This window comes from Mytilus galloprovincialis, chromosome 7 (assembly GCF_965363235.1).
Source record: "Mytilus galloprovincialis chromosome 7, xbMytGall1.hap1.1, whole genome shotgun sequence".
Classification (NCBI taxonomy): Eukaryota; Metazoa; Mollusca; class Bivalvia; order Mytilida; family Mytilidae; genus Mytilus; species Mytilus galloprovincialis.
Window position 1 is genome coordinate 56,687,325 of NC_134844.1, and position 18,772 is coordinate 56,706,096.

The window sequence follows — 18,772 nt, forward strand, 5'->3', positions numbered from 1 at the left end:
ATAGGTTGCACATTGTAAATACAGCTGCTTCTCAAACCACGACTGTTTTTTGTGAGATGTATACTATTGATAGATAAGATAGTTTGTCAACGTACTGGTTCCCAGATAAAAACTCTAGGTATTATCTCATAGAGACAACTCTTATGACCTGTTATCAGTATAAAGCATACTATTGCAATAAAAAAAATGAATTATTAAGTTTACAAAAAGTAAAGGTTGAGTTGTACATAATTTTAGTATAAGATTAAACTCTAACAAGTTCAAGGCATATACATGTTGAAAATCTGCCGTGCAGCCCTGTGTTCTGACCTTGAATAAAATAGTAGTAAATATCTTTCTTGAAGTAAAGCTTTGAAGATTGTCTCCATGAAGCCGTTATGTACGCACTGCTTTCAAACCAAAAACCTTAGAAACAATGATTCATTCATTTGGGAATAATTTGATTTGATGGCATTGACCTTTACAAAACAAATGGAAAAGTTCCTAAAATCCATAGTACTATATATGATATTTTTTGGATGATAAGACTAATACTAAACGAACAGATACTAGTTGTTTTATTGATGTGATAACCTCTGTTATGTGTTATGTATATTTGAAATATTTTTACCAGTTTTTAACATCGGATTATTATTTGAACACAAACCTCATTCGTGTATTGTCTCTTAATCGTCAATTTTGTTTATTTTTTTGCATTTCGCTATGTACTCAGAGTTTTAAGGTAAAAAATAAACGGTAAAAGTGGGAATAACTTGAGATGGTATTACTTCTTTGTTTTTGTGTGTGTTGGATATTCTGCTGAGCTGACACTACGACCATCTGGAAGATAGCAGAGTATCTAACTTTATGTAACACTGTATCATGATTATATATATTGATTTTATTACGTTATGTTTTCTAATATAAGAATATAACAATGTTAATTCTAAAACGAAATGCGACTGCTGGCCTTTTATGAGTTGCTATCAACGAATGTTAAGAACTTGCTGACCTTGATGCGGACACTTTATCAATCAGTTAAGTATTCTCTGGTTGACAGCAATTATGAAAATTATACGTAATTTGCTTTCTAACTCGAGCACTAATGATGAGTCTATGGTACACGAAATGCATCTTATCAATATGACGTAAGACGCATGAACTTATTATGCAGGGTAGCTAGGTATTTATTTTTAAGGGCTCAATGTGAACAAAGTGTTCTGGATTAACTAAACAAATTTACAAATCATGGTTGATCGGGTACGAGCTAATTAATTGTAGGTACATTAAATATAACTAAACAGAGGTAACTGTTCTAAAGATGTGTTTATCCCAGACATAAAACTTTAACAGTATTAGGCACACTTGTTTATCATAAATGCTCTTCATTTTTTACTTGTTTTTGGTTTTATTTTTATCTAAGCGTCCATTATAAGTCTTCTGAAGACGAAACGCGCGTCTGGCTGATTGAATTATAAACCTGGTACCTTTCATAGCTTTTATTTCTGTGTTTCTCTGTCCTATATGTTCTCCTATTTATTCATATTGTAGTCGTGTTCTGTTATGTTGTCATTTTGATTATTCATCTAACATTGCCATAAAAACGAAAGGTTTGGCTAGCAATAAACCAGATTGAACCCGCCATTCTTTTCTTAAATTTTCCTGTACCAAGTAAGGAAAATGACTATTGTAATATTATCTTTCGTTTTTGTTTGTATTACATGTTAGTGTTGTGTTTCTGTTGTGTCGTAGTTCTTCTCATATTTGGTGTTTTTTTCAGTTTTATTTTGTAACCATGATTTGTTTTTTTCTCAATCGATTTGTGAATTTCGAACCGCGGTATGCTACTGTTGCCTTTATTTTTGTCTTTCATTTGTAAACGTATTTAATATTGTTTTCCTTTAATATAGTTTTATGTGGTAGTTAGTTATCAAAAGTACCAGGATTATAATTTAGAAAAGTTGAAGAGCATAGAGGATCCAAAATTCCAAAAAGTTGTGCCAAATACGGCTAAGGTAATCTATTCCTGGGACAAGAAAACCCTTAGTTTTTCGAAAAATTCAAAGTTTTGAATCAGGAAATTTATAAAAATGATCACATTATTGATATTCATGTCAACACCGAAGTGCTGACTACTGGGCTGGTGATTCCCTCGGGGACGAAACGTCCACCAGCAGTGGCATCGACCCAGTGGTGTAAATAGTTATCAAAAGTACCAGGATTATAATTTAGTACGCCAGACGCGCGTTTCGTCTACATAAGAATCATCAGTGACGCTCATATCAAAATAGTTATAAAGCCAAACAATACAAAGTTGAAGAACATAGAGGATCCAAAATTCCAAAAAGTTGTGCCAAATACGGCTAAGGTAATCTATTCCTGGGACAAGAAAAGCTTTAGTTTTTCGAAAAAACGGGAGAAATATACTCAAATATGAAAATATACCAGCGTCAATTACAAAATCTGTATCAGCGTCTTAAAATATCTATCTTTTTTGGACTGTTACATTCCCTTTTCTACTATCAGACACAACAAAATATATACATAACGGTTCTTCTATTAAAAAAATCCCTGGTAAGTACCTCAGATAAAAAACTGGGCTGTAAAATGTATTCATTTAATTTTGTAAACTGTTGTTTACATCTTTGTTATATACTATCAATTGTAACACATTTGTTTTTTGCGTTTTTTGCAGATTCAACTTTAAGTTTGTTGGACTGTTAAAGTCTGTTATGTACATGTGATAAGTCTGTGGTGTATTTGTAAACATCTTTGCATGTGGGGTTCCAATTTAGTAATATTCACCTTTAATGTTTGTTTGGGTTTCTGACCTAATGTTGTAATTTTTTCGGAATTATAAGAACCTGGTATGTACAAGTTTAAGGTTTATATAGTTTTGAGATCTGGTTTAAAGACGCACTAGCAATCTTTTTGCTGTTGATACTACATGTATTCAACTGAAATGAAAACAACATGTAATTGTAACAAATGTGTTTGTGTTCCATTGAAATATAACATCAATAGAATAAATCATACGTTCAAGCTTAATTCTAAAGTGACGCATACATATTGAATTAACTAGATTTGATTTGTGTATAGATTATTATTTCTTTTCTTTTGCACTTTCATGCTTGTTTGATAAGACTATGTTTATGCATACCATGTGTAACTTTAAGTTAGCACACTGATACCAATAAAGATTGTGTTTGTAGAAAAAATAAAAGTTAAAGTCATACTTAATAAATTTCTTTAAAAAATATTGGTATCGTAACTATAGTATCTATGCATGCATATATACCAAACTTAGTCTTGTTTGCACGTGCGTTTTGTATTAATTACACATCTGTAATATATTATCGACAAATGTTATTACAATCGGTTGTTTTTGATCGAAAACTAATAAACTTTCGAGTTTTTTGCCGTTCACGTGGTTTAACAGATCGTGACATTGAGAAACAAGAAAAACAGAGCACGTAGAAAGTGTGACGGATGACTGAATTGGAAGAGCCTTGATCTTTGTTTTTTTATATTTTCAATGCGTTCCTATTTTATTTATCAAATTATTCGTTACCAGTTGTTAAATGTCAGTGTTCTGTTGTATCAATTTGTATATGAATATCCGTTATAATATTTCCTATTTAACTTCAGGTGCATGTGAATTTACATTCTTTCATCGCGGTTTTCCCTCGCGCGTGCGCTGTGTTATGTCGATCCGTAGTAATAATGCAAGGTCTTGTTTCTAAAATTACTGCATGCAAGGCAATATCAGTATATGGGGAATTAGTATATGGGAAATCAATAGTTAAATATCGGTACATGTATGCAGATGTTGAGAATATAACGGAATGTCTTTTATTTTAAAGTGTTCACCTTAACTTTTTGTAAAGATAAACTTAGTCATTCTCTGACCAAGTAACACATTGTAAAAAGTAAGCTGTATAGGTCATAGTACGGCCTTCAACCGAGACTTCACACCGAACAACAAGCTATTAAGGGCCGAAAATACCATTTCAGAGTCTCCATGTCTTAGATGTGTGCTCAGAAAATCCCTTCTTTTAGGTTAGTGGAACATATTTCATCTTTGAGTTATCTCAGTCTATCAAAAAACTTTTGACTTGATGCAAAGTACAATTTAATTAATAAATACAGTACGTTGCATGCAACATGGATTTGTTCAAACACATTGCAAACCAAAGAAACCGATGAAGGCATTTCAGTTATACCACATATTATTGATGCATGCAGGACATGCTAAAGGGTTTATGAACGTACTTGAATTGTTGTAATTTTACTGTCAGTGTTCTGCATTGAATAGTAGAGTTGCAATTTTCGTGAATTTTATTTTCGATGACATAATTATTGTAGTTTATGGTTGGTTTCTTTGTCAAAACATCACCAAGATAGATACCCAACCAAATATCGTACAAAGATGTGTACCGAAAACATTTGTATTTCAAAATGGCAAAATACTAGATGTAATTGTTTATGAAAAACCTCTATCCACCAATTTTTCAATAAGTTTGTTTTTCAGTTTATGTATAGAAGAAATTGTTCTATTTTATTTAGAATAAAGAATATTGCCAACAAATCCATGAGTTAGCTTATGTTTGTGTACGTTTGCAAAGAGTTAGCAGTATTATTGTTATTTTAATAATTCTTATTTTATGAACACGATTTTAAAAGCAATTTCAAAGGTGATCGGAAGATTCAAAAATAATTTAAAGTTTTAGTTTAAAATGATAATCTTTGAGTACACGTTTGTGTATAGATAGGTTCACGCAGTGCTAAGTGTATTATAGAAGCGTAATGTACCAAAACGATAACATCTGCAATTTGTTTAAATTTTGTGTTTGATAAATAACCTTTAAACTGGTAATGTATAACACGGGATCTGCTCCTAAAAAGGAAGCGATTTTCTTGTGCAAATATAACTACAAAATAACCTGACAAAACGTTACTTATACACGGGCGACGAAAAAGATCAATCGTTAACTGACAGTTTGTTTATTCTTAATTGATTGCTCATAATATAAGTTTAAAATGTGTATGTAACTTACATAGTGCTATTGTAAAAAGTGAACTTAGTTTTAAAATTGTATGTTTATTTTTCATACGGGGATAGGGTTAGTATCCTGTACACTTTTTATAGCAAAAGAATGGATATATGTAAACACAATTTTGCACAGGGAATATAGTTACGATACTGGTGTCAAGTCATCAAAGATTGAGATAAAAATTGATTCATTGTTATGGTCTTTGTATCGAAAATAAACAGATGCATCCTAAGACCTGGTGTTGACATTAAACAAGCTTTGTTCTTCTCGTGTTATGCATGACGGCATGATACATAACCCCTGACGAGATTTTAATATAATGAAGACATACAATTTTTATCAGTTTGATAAGGGTTTGGATCTGGCATGCCAATAACTCTTGGTAGTCTCTTGATAATTGATATCGATTACGTTCATTTTTGTCACGGCCGACACTCGGCTAACCGAGAGATTGGTCGGTTAATCTATATTGAGTATGCGGCTATATCGGCGGTTGGTCTGTTAATCGGGTTGGCTAAAGTCTGTTAATCAGGTGTTATCGAGAAAATCATTGAAAGTTAAGCATGTTTCATTGTATAACTTTTTAAATATATTTTTATTATAAACATTATTCATGTCTAACAAAACAATTCAATATACTTAATCCAGTGGTGTAATTATTATTTTTCTAGCTTCGATGTACGATCTAAAAAATGAAAAGGCGGGTTACTCATCAGTAAATTTATACACATTTTACACACACAAAATGTACACAAAATGACACGTTAGTTGATTTTACTTGCACGCAATATTTTGAACATCGAAAAAAGACAGGCATTATGTTTGTTAACCATATTGATATCTTTGTGTGAAAAATCTACACGAAAATCTGTATTTTGGTGTCATAAATCAATCTTTATTTAAAACCTGGTCTGTTAATGGGTCGGATGTATAAAACCCGGTCTGTTAATTGGTCTGTTAAGAGTTATGAATGGCAATACAAATAGAGTTTTATTGCTATATGGGTATGTTATCGGATCAAATGGGTAGGCTCAAGACGAGCAGCTAAAATATACGGAAACAACACATGAGCAATGAAACATAAAATATACGATAGCAACACATGAACAATTAAAAATTTAGAACAATGGAAATTGAAAATTGATAAAAATGGTTTCAAAAAGTGTTATATTAAAATATAACACTTTTTGATTAATATTAATTTCATCCAAGAATGGTAGCATATATCGTATGGATTCTGTTTACATAATTAATGACACCAATTTGTCATCTTCATTGGTGACCAGTATATAAATCAGAGATAAACGTCGTAATGTAACAAAACATCAGTAAGTAAAATATATTGGGATGCTAAAATATAAAGAATAGAGAAAGAATACTATACATTTATTTCCCGTGCCTCAGGGAGATATGAAAATTTGTTCAATGACACGTGGGATAGTCTCAACCAATCAGATATTGATTAAACTATCAATGTGTATAAACAGTGGAATAATATACAATTATAGCCTTTGTATGAGGGCAATACAAGAATATATTGACCTGAAAGAAGTATATTGACTGAGGACGAAGTCCTAGGTCGAAATACTTCTTTGGGTCGATATATCCTGTATTGACCTCATACATAGGCTATAATTGTTATATTATTAAATTTCCAACCATATTTGTATCAAAGTCGTCATTTGATTTTGTTTGAATTTTATAGATATCATATTATAGGGTTATTGCATGAATATTGGGGAATATTGTCCCGAGTAGAATTTTATATTGCACGAGCTTGCGAGTGCAATATATGTTCTACGAGGGACAATATTCCCCAATATTCATGCAATAACCCTTTTATTGTATAGCAATATAATATTTGAAAGTAAAAATTGGTTTAAACTAAGATTTTGTCGTTAATGACGTCATGAATTTTAAAGATTTATTGCACTAGTGCAATATTAGAATTTATTGCACGCTAACTTTTGGTTACGTTCTGTGGAAAATATTATATTGCTATACAATAATGTCTCCTATACATTAACGACATATAAATAAACCGTGCAATATACTTCTTGCTGTGCAATATGCATTTTGCTATCCGCCGTTTTTGGTCACCTTCGAAAATATAGTTTAACATGTGACTATCTCTGAACGAATCAAATAAGTTAAAATATACGAATTAATAATACTGAGTAAGATAAATAAAATGTAGAGAAAAGTGACATAAAATTGAATTTAAAGAATACAGAAATAAACACCACCCCCAATCCGGACCCCTATGGTATACAGGCGCGGATCCAGAGGGGGGGTTCCGGGGGTTGGAACTCCCCTTTTTTTGGACGATCAATGCATTTGAATGGGGACATGTAATTGGAACCCCTCCTTTGTCCTGGGTTAGGAACCCCCCTTTTTAAAATGGCTGGATCCGCCCTTGATATACACTAGAATCTGGATGGAGACGCATAATATAGAATAGTAGATAAGGACAGTAGTGATTGATGCATTGCATAAAAAAGAGAGAAAAAATAATAATTGTTTAAGAATACAGACATAAAACACCCCTGGCAGGGCCGTAACTAGCCTCTTTTATTAGTGAGGCAAAACATCTTCAACGCGCGCAGCGAGGCGAAAACATTTTGGCGAGGGGTCTGAGAAAAATAACGCAAAATCGTGCATTCTGAGCGTTTCAAGGACTCTTTCTTACATTGAAAAGCAATTAATTTTTAGCTTTTTTTTCGACAATATTCTGGTCTCAAAGTAAAAACATAGATTCTTTGTAATTAAAGACTTTTAGGTTTTAGGGACAACATTAAAAGATCGATATGTAGGATAAAGCAAAAATTGTAATTCTCATAATCGTTGATACCGGATCACTCTGTCTGTTCTTGTCTTGTATTGTGCTTAAGACTTTGAATGATTTTTTATGACTAGATTTGAATATAATGACAGTGCAGTATTATTCTTTAAGTACTAGTACTGCTTAAGTCAACAATAGGGACAATCTTGACCTTGTTTCACGGTATTAATGATTCTTTTATTGTTGAAGACCCTCCAGCAACTATCAAGATGAAAACAGGAATAAAATCTTTGACCATTGATCATTTGTATTTTTTCTATGCATTTTGGGTTGTTGTCTCTTTGACACATTCCCCATTTCCATTCTCAATTTTATTGACTTTGTGTGCGATTAGGTCCCGTGCTCGCCAGTTTACTCCATATTCCTTTTTTTTCGGTTGAAGGGTCTGAACACGACTTAATGCAAGTTTAACCCTTCAATGTAAAAGTTCATATGGCAATACATTGTTGTTTGTTTTCAAATTATTTGATGCCGGGAAATTGGTGACCTCACTTTAATTTAAACCATGTCAGCTATCTAGTTTTTTCTACAAAAACAGAGAGTTTTGTATTTTTCATATCAAGTTCAATTCTCCAAGCAGAAACAACCATTTGTTTTCTGTGTCTAGTAGCATCGTATATTCTTAAAATATTTTCTCGCAAAACGTCTATACATCGGTGGACATGCAACATTGCAAAACCACACGTTTACAAATGAAAATCAACTCAGACTATAGTCATAAAGTAGGACAATAAATGAACAAATTAAAGACAAACCTGGAACACCGACGAAGTACAAATAATAGACCATCAACTCTGAAAACCAAAAGTAAAATAGAAACATGGATCACGAAAAACAAGCTAGGGCTTATTTCTAACATGAGGCATTTGCCTCATTTGCTCCAATGTAGTTACGGCCCTGTCTGGGTGTTGAAACAGTAACGGATTGCGATGTACTCATATTGGTGACGAATGCTAGAAGTTTACATGCGGATAACTGCAGTTCTCCTCTGCACTTATGTAGAAAGGAACTAAACGGAATAAAATGAATTAAAACTTAAGTTAACAAAATGTATCTGCATTCACTCCTTTCCATTTACTTCTTTAAAATGATGTGAAAACAACATAATATGATTAAGTAATAGAAGAAAAGAACTAATTGGATGATGCTGACGAATTAGGAGTTAACGTCCAGTGACAAATATCATGTGCATATGAGAACGACAACACGTTATATGTATCCCTGTGTTGCATTAGAAAGACACTTTCAGTCGGATTTGAGAACGTGCTACTTTGAACAGATTCCAAAATCAAGGCTGATTGAAAACGTTGATATTAAATTCATGCATATTCCAGCGGCCAATCCATATCATGCTATATTGAAGTGACACACCCTTCAATAACATGCAAAGAAAGACAAAATAAAATGCTCTTACTAGAACGATACTGTTGCACCGTATTGTCATTTTGTTTTACTCAAGAACATCTCATTCTTTACTTTTTCAATGGGAAAATATAAATGTAGCAAAACTATTGTCGTGGCTAAATAACTCTTAACTGACACAATTTCAATTGTCCAACCCATTAACAGACTTTATTCCCATAATTTTCACTAAAACGTGGTATTATTCACGTTATATTACAATTATGAAATATTTACTAATGTCAATTTATTTTTTAGAACCAAAGTACTATTTTGTGTCCTTTAAATGATATCTAAAATTGTTTGTTTCGCCTTTTATTAAAAAAATTGCTATGCCTATAAGCATAAATTATACATACTTGCGCGACGCCTTTTAGTTTTACTGAAAACTGCGCAGACTATGAAATGTTTTTACAGGTGGAAAATATTCTATGATAGATATCATTTTGTCAGACACTTTTCTTTTTTTGATTTTGTTCTTATAATATGCCAAAAATCTGTATATTTAATAGAGTTTTACATGAAATTGTACGTTTTACTCTTAACAGACGTATAACCAACCCGATTAACAGACCAATCGCCGATATAGCCGCATACTCAATATAGATTAACCGACCAATCTCTCGGTTAGCCGAGTGTCGGCCGTGTTGTTAGTTTCTCCTGTTATCTTTTCTTATGAGTTTGACTGTTTCTCTTGTATCTTTCGCCTTTTTGTTCTAACACCAGGCACGTACTTTCTTTTCAACTAAGCTTTACTGTTCGTATTGGTGTGGGTATATTCGCTTATTCCTAATGATAAATTGAAAATAAAACTATTATATCGTGCGTCAGAAGCTTTTACTAGATTTACCGTCAGTAGGAATATAACAAGTGAATTATTTCAAATTTAATTACAGGTTCGTTAGGTTCATTGAATTAAAGTGTTCTTTGAGTTTTTAGACCATTGTTAATGAACGTTACATTAACCACACAGAAAACACAAAACATAAAAAAAAGTATTGTACATGATTGCATTTCTTAGCTTCATCCAAATGGAACAAAATGCTACAATGTATGTATATAATAGTTCCACTTTTTATACCTGTCAGTGGAATATGGCATGCAATATCAAAATAATCTAAAAATATCTGATAACCAATTTACTATCATGTTCATTCAAAATATTAAAATAAAAAAGACTTGCATTAAAGAATGCACACTTTCCTATAGTTCCATGTAAAGGGCTTGACACTTCAATGACATTATCTAATCTCTCTGAACACATGAGTCGTAGATCACATCATCGCGCATGTCTTCATTACATGCTTTTTCATGTTCAACAAGCATCCATATACCGTTATTTTGGCTATGATGATAATGCTAAATGAGACAAACATTGTAAACATCTACACAGTATGAGTAGGTTTTACAGATAGCGTCTATGATTTCTGTAGAATGGGAATAGATACCAATGAAATTTAATTAATTAGCCTTTGTTTAAAGTACATATCAACTCTTCTTGCCCCCACAATATGTAAAGGTGGTAATCAAAGTTTTTAAAGCTTTTTGCTTTCTTTTTTTACTAGTTGGTGTTCTTGATGTTTTTTTGTTTTTTGCATATTCCCTATTTCCATATTCCAAAAAAAAAAAAAGAAAGAAATTGACGGATTATATATTCAAACTCTCTTAGTTAACTATTTGAAAACTGATATTGTAGTATTTGTTTCTATAAATCCATTTTTTAAATCAATTATATATAAAACATGCGTATATACATACTTTGTAACTAAATATAAATTGAATTTCTGATTGTTTTTTCTTATATTATGGAATAAGCGTTCTATATTCGTATAGATTTTCGTGATGCAAACGATACGTATATATTGATTTTATATTCCTAATAGTGGTTCAACATATATCGATTCTCCTTATGAATTATTAGACGTGTACTTCATCAGATACATCTCCTGATCGAATTTCAAAATTATAAAATAAGTTCTTCCGCTGAATTATTATGACTAGTTGCATTGTCAGTTCAATTTCCTGTAACCATGTAAAGCAGAATCTTCTCACCCTTCTCGAGCACCTGGCATCACCCCCAGTTTTTCAGTCTTTAGTTTTTCTATGTTGTGCCTTGTGTACTTTTATTTGTATCTGTCTTTTACTTTAATAGCCATAGCGTTGTCAGTTTATTTTCTAGCTATGAGTTAGAATGTCCCTCTGGTACATTTCGCTCTCTTTTAATCAGCCAAATAAAAAATGTAATATGTTCGATAAAGTTCAGTACGCAATGTCTGACTGAGATCACTACATTTCTCAAATTTGACGAGCACTTAAAATAAATACTTGCCAGATGCAATATTTGATGCCGATAGAAAAATGTTAGTGATTCTAATAATTAAACTTTAATAAACAATTAATTTGTCAGTTGTATCATATCAATACTACTCAATGTCGACCTAACTATACTGACAACTGAACAGGTAAAACATAATCGTCGTCATGTCATTGTAGTTAGAGTATTGGTGCTTATATATATTAGTCTTTTGGAAAATGTTGTTTGTGCTGTTTTTAGACCCTTCTACAACGAAATTTGTTTTACATGCACACGTATAAAAATTGCGGTTTTTATCCAACGCAATCATAGGATTGAACGTATTTTTCAATTTAGACTCGTTTATATTTTTTCGTTTGGGCTTGTATCATATTTTCCCTCCGGTTTGTATGATCTTTTCATCCTAAAAATGAGGGTACTTTTTATATGGCCTTCACAATACCGTTTCGATCCCTAACATCACTGAAGAGACTTTTATTGTCGAAATCCGGATCTGGTGTAATAAAAAAATATTGACACCGTATGTGTGTGGCATAACATCGTGGCCACAAGTTGATTTTTTTCTGTTTGGTATTAAATTTATATTAAGATCCATTTTGTTACATCTTGTGATCCATTTTATTTGGCAATCGCCAATGGCAGTCAGCAGGGTTAAAGAACATCAGTTGTTCGACCTGTTAGTCAAATGCGTTTTGTTTAAATATACTTTTTCACTTTTTTAGTCTTTTGGAAAATGTTGTTTGTGCTGTTTTTAGACTCTTCTACAACGAAATTTGTTTTACATGCACACGTATAAAAATTGCGGTTTTTATCCAACGCAATCATAGGTTTGAACGTAGTTTTCAATTTAGACTCGTATATATTATATATATATTAACCATGTTACACCCCTATGTGCCATCTTTCAATTCTATATCTCGAAGGTGATTTTTTAACTTTAGTTTATGAGTTCAAAATTCGAAATTCGGAGTTCAATATATAAATTAGATGTTTCGATGGGAGCTTTTTGTAATTAAATACAGCCGTTATGTATTATAAAAAAGGGAAGCACGAGAGTGAAAATATAGTGTGAAAGCTATATAATCAAAGAAACATGTACACTAGGTGAATATGCAGACAATATTTAATATAATAAAAATAAATCGTAGGTTTATCTTACTCGATACATGTTATTATATAGCCTTCTTACCAATAAATGTAAATATGCATTTCTGGATTTCTAAATTGTACATGTATGCTGTGTATCAACTTCATGCCAATATGTCATCAACCATGTATTTTACTTGTGAATAATAAGTAAGAATATTGCTTTTGCGAGATACTTAGTAGATTTGGATTAAGACATGCATTACGCCAGTAGAATGAAAATTTTGTTCACTTATATTTCAAAAATTCTAGTAGGTAATGCAGCTTTATTCTTAAAAAAATGTTAATAGTAAAAACTGCTGTAAATCACAATTATTCTAGTTAAACTTACGAGTAATTGTACTCGTAAGATTTTTTGTCGAAAACACATCGCAGAAAAGTACTGTTCTTCGTCAATTATATTTGATTATATTTCAACTAATTATTTGAGATATTCGCCATTAATTAGTTTTACAACCGTGTTTATGCAGTATATATTTGTGGATTGAAAGTCTGATTTATTTCTAAATTTATTGACGAATAATTCAGTAACAGTGCTCTTTCTCTTATTTTCTGCTAATACGTGCTGACATTTGTTTCCCGAGTTTTCACACACGTATCATTTTTTTTCTAATGATGGTTCAAATTGTTTTTGGAATAATGAATATTACATGTATTATACAAAAAAAGCATCTGTAGTCATATTATTTTGAATTTCAGGACAACACAATTTGTTCTTCATTACTGTTCTGGTTTATGATAATTTCTTGTTTGATACCATATTTGAAAATACATTTCCCTTCAACTTTCACATAAGCTGTTCCATCGATGTCCTCTACAAAGATTTCTCCTTTTGCATCCGTGAACTTATCTCTGTTTTGAACTAAAATTGTTTTTATTGGTGCTCTGTATTCGATCAGATATTTGTTATTCTTTCTTTCATAGAATTTAACTATAACTTCACCTTTTACTGCAACCTTAGTTGTAAAAGTATATGAGCTTTGCTTTTCTGTTATTTGAAGTTTTGCAGTAAGCATAGATTGCTTTTCAACTAACAACACACCCTCTGCTGACCAAGTCATAGTTCTTTGATCTTCATTAGCCAACGTATTTTCAACTGAGAAACCTTTGGAAAACCCACATGTCGTCCCCGCTATATCGGCAGGAGCAGATAGTGTCAGGCCAACATTGAAGCCAGTCGTATAACCTTTTGTTATTGAGCTCGTACATGTTCCTGTGGTCTGTTGTTCAGTTTTCAAGGAATGGTGTTGCTCTTTGTTGCTATTATTTTTGAATACTGATTCAAATAAAACATTTGATTCATATTGAACTGTCCTGGGATCTGAATATTTAAGTTTCGTTGGAATGAATTTAACACCTGTCCAATCAAAATCTAATCGAACCTTTTTCACTGCCGTTGGGAAATCCTTTTGTCTACGATCGCTGTACCATTTCCAAGCCGATTCTTTAACAACATTTTGTAGGTCGACAATGTTTTTAGATATTCCTCCAGTGGCAGTCTAAATAGTAAACAGTATGTATGTTACAGAACAAAACTTGAATTCTACAAGTTAAAATTGTTACATGTAGAAATTTGGAATTTTGAATTTCACTTAGTAAGATCTAGTACAAATTATATTTCCAGTATCTATTGTAGAAATTGGAATATCCAGCATATCTATTCTGCTAAATTCCAATTTGGATTGTGACGTATACATGTATATAAAAAGTATAATGATTCAAGTTCATAATAAATAAAACTTTTATTTGGAAAGAAACTGTCCCCGAAAAGAGAAGCAAAAGATACCAGAGGAACATTCAAACTCATAAGTCGAAAGGAAACTGACAACGCCATGGCTAAAACAAAGCAATTGCTAACAAGAGAAAACGACCAACAGATAAACGATACTACAAAACACACGACATAGAAAACTAAGACCTTGGCACACGAACTTCATAAAAAACTCGGGGTTATCTCAGGTCTTCAAGACGGATATGCAGAGCCAGCTCCACATTTATCATCCGTCGTGTTGCTCATGTTCTACAAACCAGGTACAAAAAATGTATAGAGTCTTATTCGGTAGGTCATATTCGGGGAAAAGGTGATGGGATTGTTGTTACGACATTTGCGAAACGTATGTTTTATAACGGGTAACCAACTCGTGATGACGTCCGTAAAATTTACGAAGGGATGCTTTCAACTTCACCACTTTGAACTCTTGATTTGATAGCTTCTTTGTCAGCAGGAACCTTATATCAAGGAACTCGGGATAGGACACACAAGACATGGAATATTTTATCAACTTAGAGAATAGTCGATAGCATGGCATGGGAAAAATCATTTAAATCTTGATAGGAAATACTAGCCCTGGCATATCGTTTCAACTTGAACTAATAGCCAATAACATGGAATGGGATAAAACATGTACATCGCTGTAAAACGTAAATTATATTTAATATGTTTAATTTCGTTTTCTCTCAATCGATTTCTGACTTTTGAACACCAGTATACTACTGTTGCCTCTATTAAATGTTCGTTTATTTGGAATGTACATGCAAAACGAAGTGGACTGAATTCCACATACACAACGCTTGTTCAAATGTTTGAAAATAAATGTAACAAGTGTAATGCGTTTACTCATGACTAACTTCAGAACCAAAGCGTAGACATGCTCAAAAATGCTACAAGCGTGCAATCGCCAAAATATCTTCCAAATCTTGATAACTTACTGGGAGAGCGATTTGATGCCCTTCTCTTCATCATCCGCTTGAGTTATAATATAACATTTGAACCATTTTGTTTTCCACTGCTTGTTAACGTTTGAAAATGATTAACAAATTATGACTTTGAAAAAGGGTGCACAAATATGCTTTCCCAAAATACAGACTAGTGCGTTTAATGTGTGATGTACCCACAATCCGTATATTTAAGACATTAAGATCAGAACCGCTGTGCACGAAGATAATGGAAAAGTCCCTTCAACATGTTTGTCAAATAATGAATCGATGTTATTAACATTACTAATGTTCTTCGTAACAAAGACGTAACATCTGAAATTCCACTTTATTTTCATAATCAGCCTCTTTCTATTGTCTATCACAGATACATCAAACATATTGCACCTAAAATATTTAATTATAAACAACCATTGCAGTATTTGGATTAAGAAGAATACTCTTACAAGTGACTAGTCACTTCCCATATATGTAGAAACCCTCTGGCAATCCAAAATGTAACTTGAAAATCTTCGGAAGATGGTATTCATTTATAAATATCCTTTCATAAACTGCTTGATAAATTAATTAGGTATTGACAATTCATTTGGAAACTCAACATATACCCTTAAGACACTAACCAAAGAGGAAATCCTGGATAATCATAGGTCTGTTCTATGTTCCTTTGGAATTTCAACCAAAGATGAAGAACTGGATCTTTCATCACTGAATTGGATACCTAAACTACATAAGTGTCCCTAAAAACAACAGTATATTGCTGGGTTTTCCAAGTGCTCCACGAAACCTCTTTCTAGATTATTAAAATCTGTTTAATCAGGAATCACAGCCGGGCTCCAAAGTTATTGTGAAACTGACTATTCTAGAGGTGGCGTGAATCAGATGTGGATACTAAAAATATCCGAAGATCTTTTAGAGTACATACAATCTAAGACTCTCTCATCTTGTAACAGTATTAAACCATTTGACTTTTCTACATTTTACACACGTTTTCCCCATTCCAAACTAAAAGACAAATTGAAAGAGTTGATATTACTTTGTTTCATTAAAAAGAATGGCGAACGTAGATAAAAGTATCTTGTCTTGGGGAGGGATGTATCCACTTTTTAAAGAATCACTCTGATTCAAACAAAAAATTCTCTGAAACTGACATTATCAAGATGCTTGATTTCTTGATTGACAACATATTTGTTACCTTTGGAGGACGTCTTTTTCAACAGACTGTCGGAATTCCAATGGGAACCAATTGTGCCCCTCTTCTTGCCGACTTGTTTTTTATCATTAAGAGGCTGACTTCATACACGAACTTTGTAGGAAGAAATATAAGAAGTACACAATATCCTTTAACTTTACGTTTCGCTATATAGATGATGTTCTCTCACCAAATAATACAAAATTTGGTGTCTATGTTGAACTAATCTATCCCATCGAACTAGAGATAAAGGATACTACAGATACAGTTAAGTCTGCCTCATATCTTGACTTACAACTAGAAATTGACAATGATGGTCGGTTGAAACCAAAACTTTACGACAAAAGAGATGATGTCAGCTTTCCAATTGTGAACTTTCCATTTCTAAGTAGCAACATTCCAGCAGCACCTGCATATGGGGTATATATCTCCCAATTGATACGATATTCCCGTGCTTGCATTTCCTATCATGATTTTCTTGATAGAGGGTTGCTGCTCACAAGGAAGCTATTAAACCAAGAGTTCCTAATGGTGAAGTTGAAATCATCCCTTCGTAAATTTTACGGACGCCATCACGAGTTGGTTGACCGTTATGGAATAGCCGTTTCACAAATGATATCGGATATGTTCATTACGTCGTAACTACAATCCCTTCCCTTTCATGAATGTGACCTACCGAATTAGACTTTTTACCGGATTTGTTATCAAATAAGCAGCACGACGGGTGCCACATGTGGAGCAGGATCTGCTTAACCTTCCGGAGCATCTGAGATCACCCCTAGTTTTTTGGTGGGGTTCGTGTTGTTTATTCTTTAGTTTTCTATGTTGTGTCATGTATGCTGTTGTTTGTTTGTCTTTTTCATTTTTAGTCATGGCGTTGTCAGTTTATTTTAGATTTTTGAGTTTGACTGTCCCTTTGGTATCTTTCGTCCCTCTTTTATGGACAATGTTTTGCATCTTCAAACATATACATCTACAACTCTAAAAGATAAGGCATATTGATAATATAAAAGTCAACATCTTACATATGTTTCGATGTCTTGCTTACTTAAACAGCGCCCCATTATTGAAACTGGCTATGCATAATGAAATCTGAAAAATCAAACAAGCACAGGTAGTAGACAAACAATAGTATATCTAAAAATCTAAAACATTCGTATGGATTGATAATATGATAACGCTCCACAAATAATTTGTGTCTTTCCTTTTTGAAAATTGAAAACCATCGTCTTTGATGAATATTTGAAAAAAATATATATTTACAAATACTACAGCTAATGATGAAGATGGTAATCCTAATAAATTATAACAAGCACAATATCAATACAAAATGAAGAAAAGGGGTATAAGATTTCAGACTCAGTTTTATTGATCAAAATATACGGTTTTGACGTTAAAAAAGATTTTTCTAATGTCATAATTTGTAAAACCATTAAAAAAATGTGGCCTCAGTGTATTTGTGTGTAGTATTATTTTTGCAAGAAAAACCGGTTTTAAAATAAATAGTTTTACAGACATCGTCTTCTGTCACAGGTATCAATAGCCCCAAATCTTAAAAAAAAGTCTGTTAAACAAAAATAGATAATTTAGTCTAGAGAAACTTACTTGTATATTTTCTTTATGATTCCTCTTGAAGAAAGTAAGCAGTGTTCATATGCGTTGGTTATCACTACAGTAACAAGATGTTCCCTATTAAGGAAAACAATTAACTTTACATATATCTATAAATTAATCAATTATTGTAAAATATATGAATAACATATGTTGAATAAACGTCTGAACTTTATATATTTTTTGGTGACACTAGTACATCGACCAGAATTCCTTAAATATGAAAATGCATGTACTGTTATATGAATAGGTCTTAATAAATGTGAAAAATCAATAAAATGAAAAATAAATTAAATATAAAAATCTGAATGAACTTAAATCAATAACATTTCACACTATCCTGTTCCTGTCCAGTAATTGCGTCTACTATGATGTACGTAAAGCGAATGCCCGCAAATGGGTATACCTGATTATAAACAAAATAGTGTAAGCTATACAAGGAAAATAAAATTCGTTATACAGACTTCCTCCTGTTTTACAGGTAACACTAGTCTCACAGTTCCGTTTAAAAACCAGGTTTT

At 32.4% G+C, this 18,772-nt stretch overlaps 1 long non-coding RNA gene across 1 annotated transcript; it reads right to left on the reverse strand.

Annotated features, from left to right (window-relative positions):
- Positions 1-13,232: 13,232 nt before the first annotated feature.
- Positions 13,233-18,383, reverse strand: LOC143081794 (uncharacterized). The gene is made up of 3 exons (XR_012980094.1): positions 18,246-18,383; positions 17,666-17,732; positions 13,233-14,235 (listed from the first exon to the last, which is right to left on the reverse strand). It is a non-coding gene; the product is annotated as an uncharacterized LOC143081794 (long non-coding RNA).
- Between the last annotated feature and the right edge of the window lie 389 nt (positions 18,384-18,772).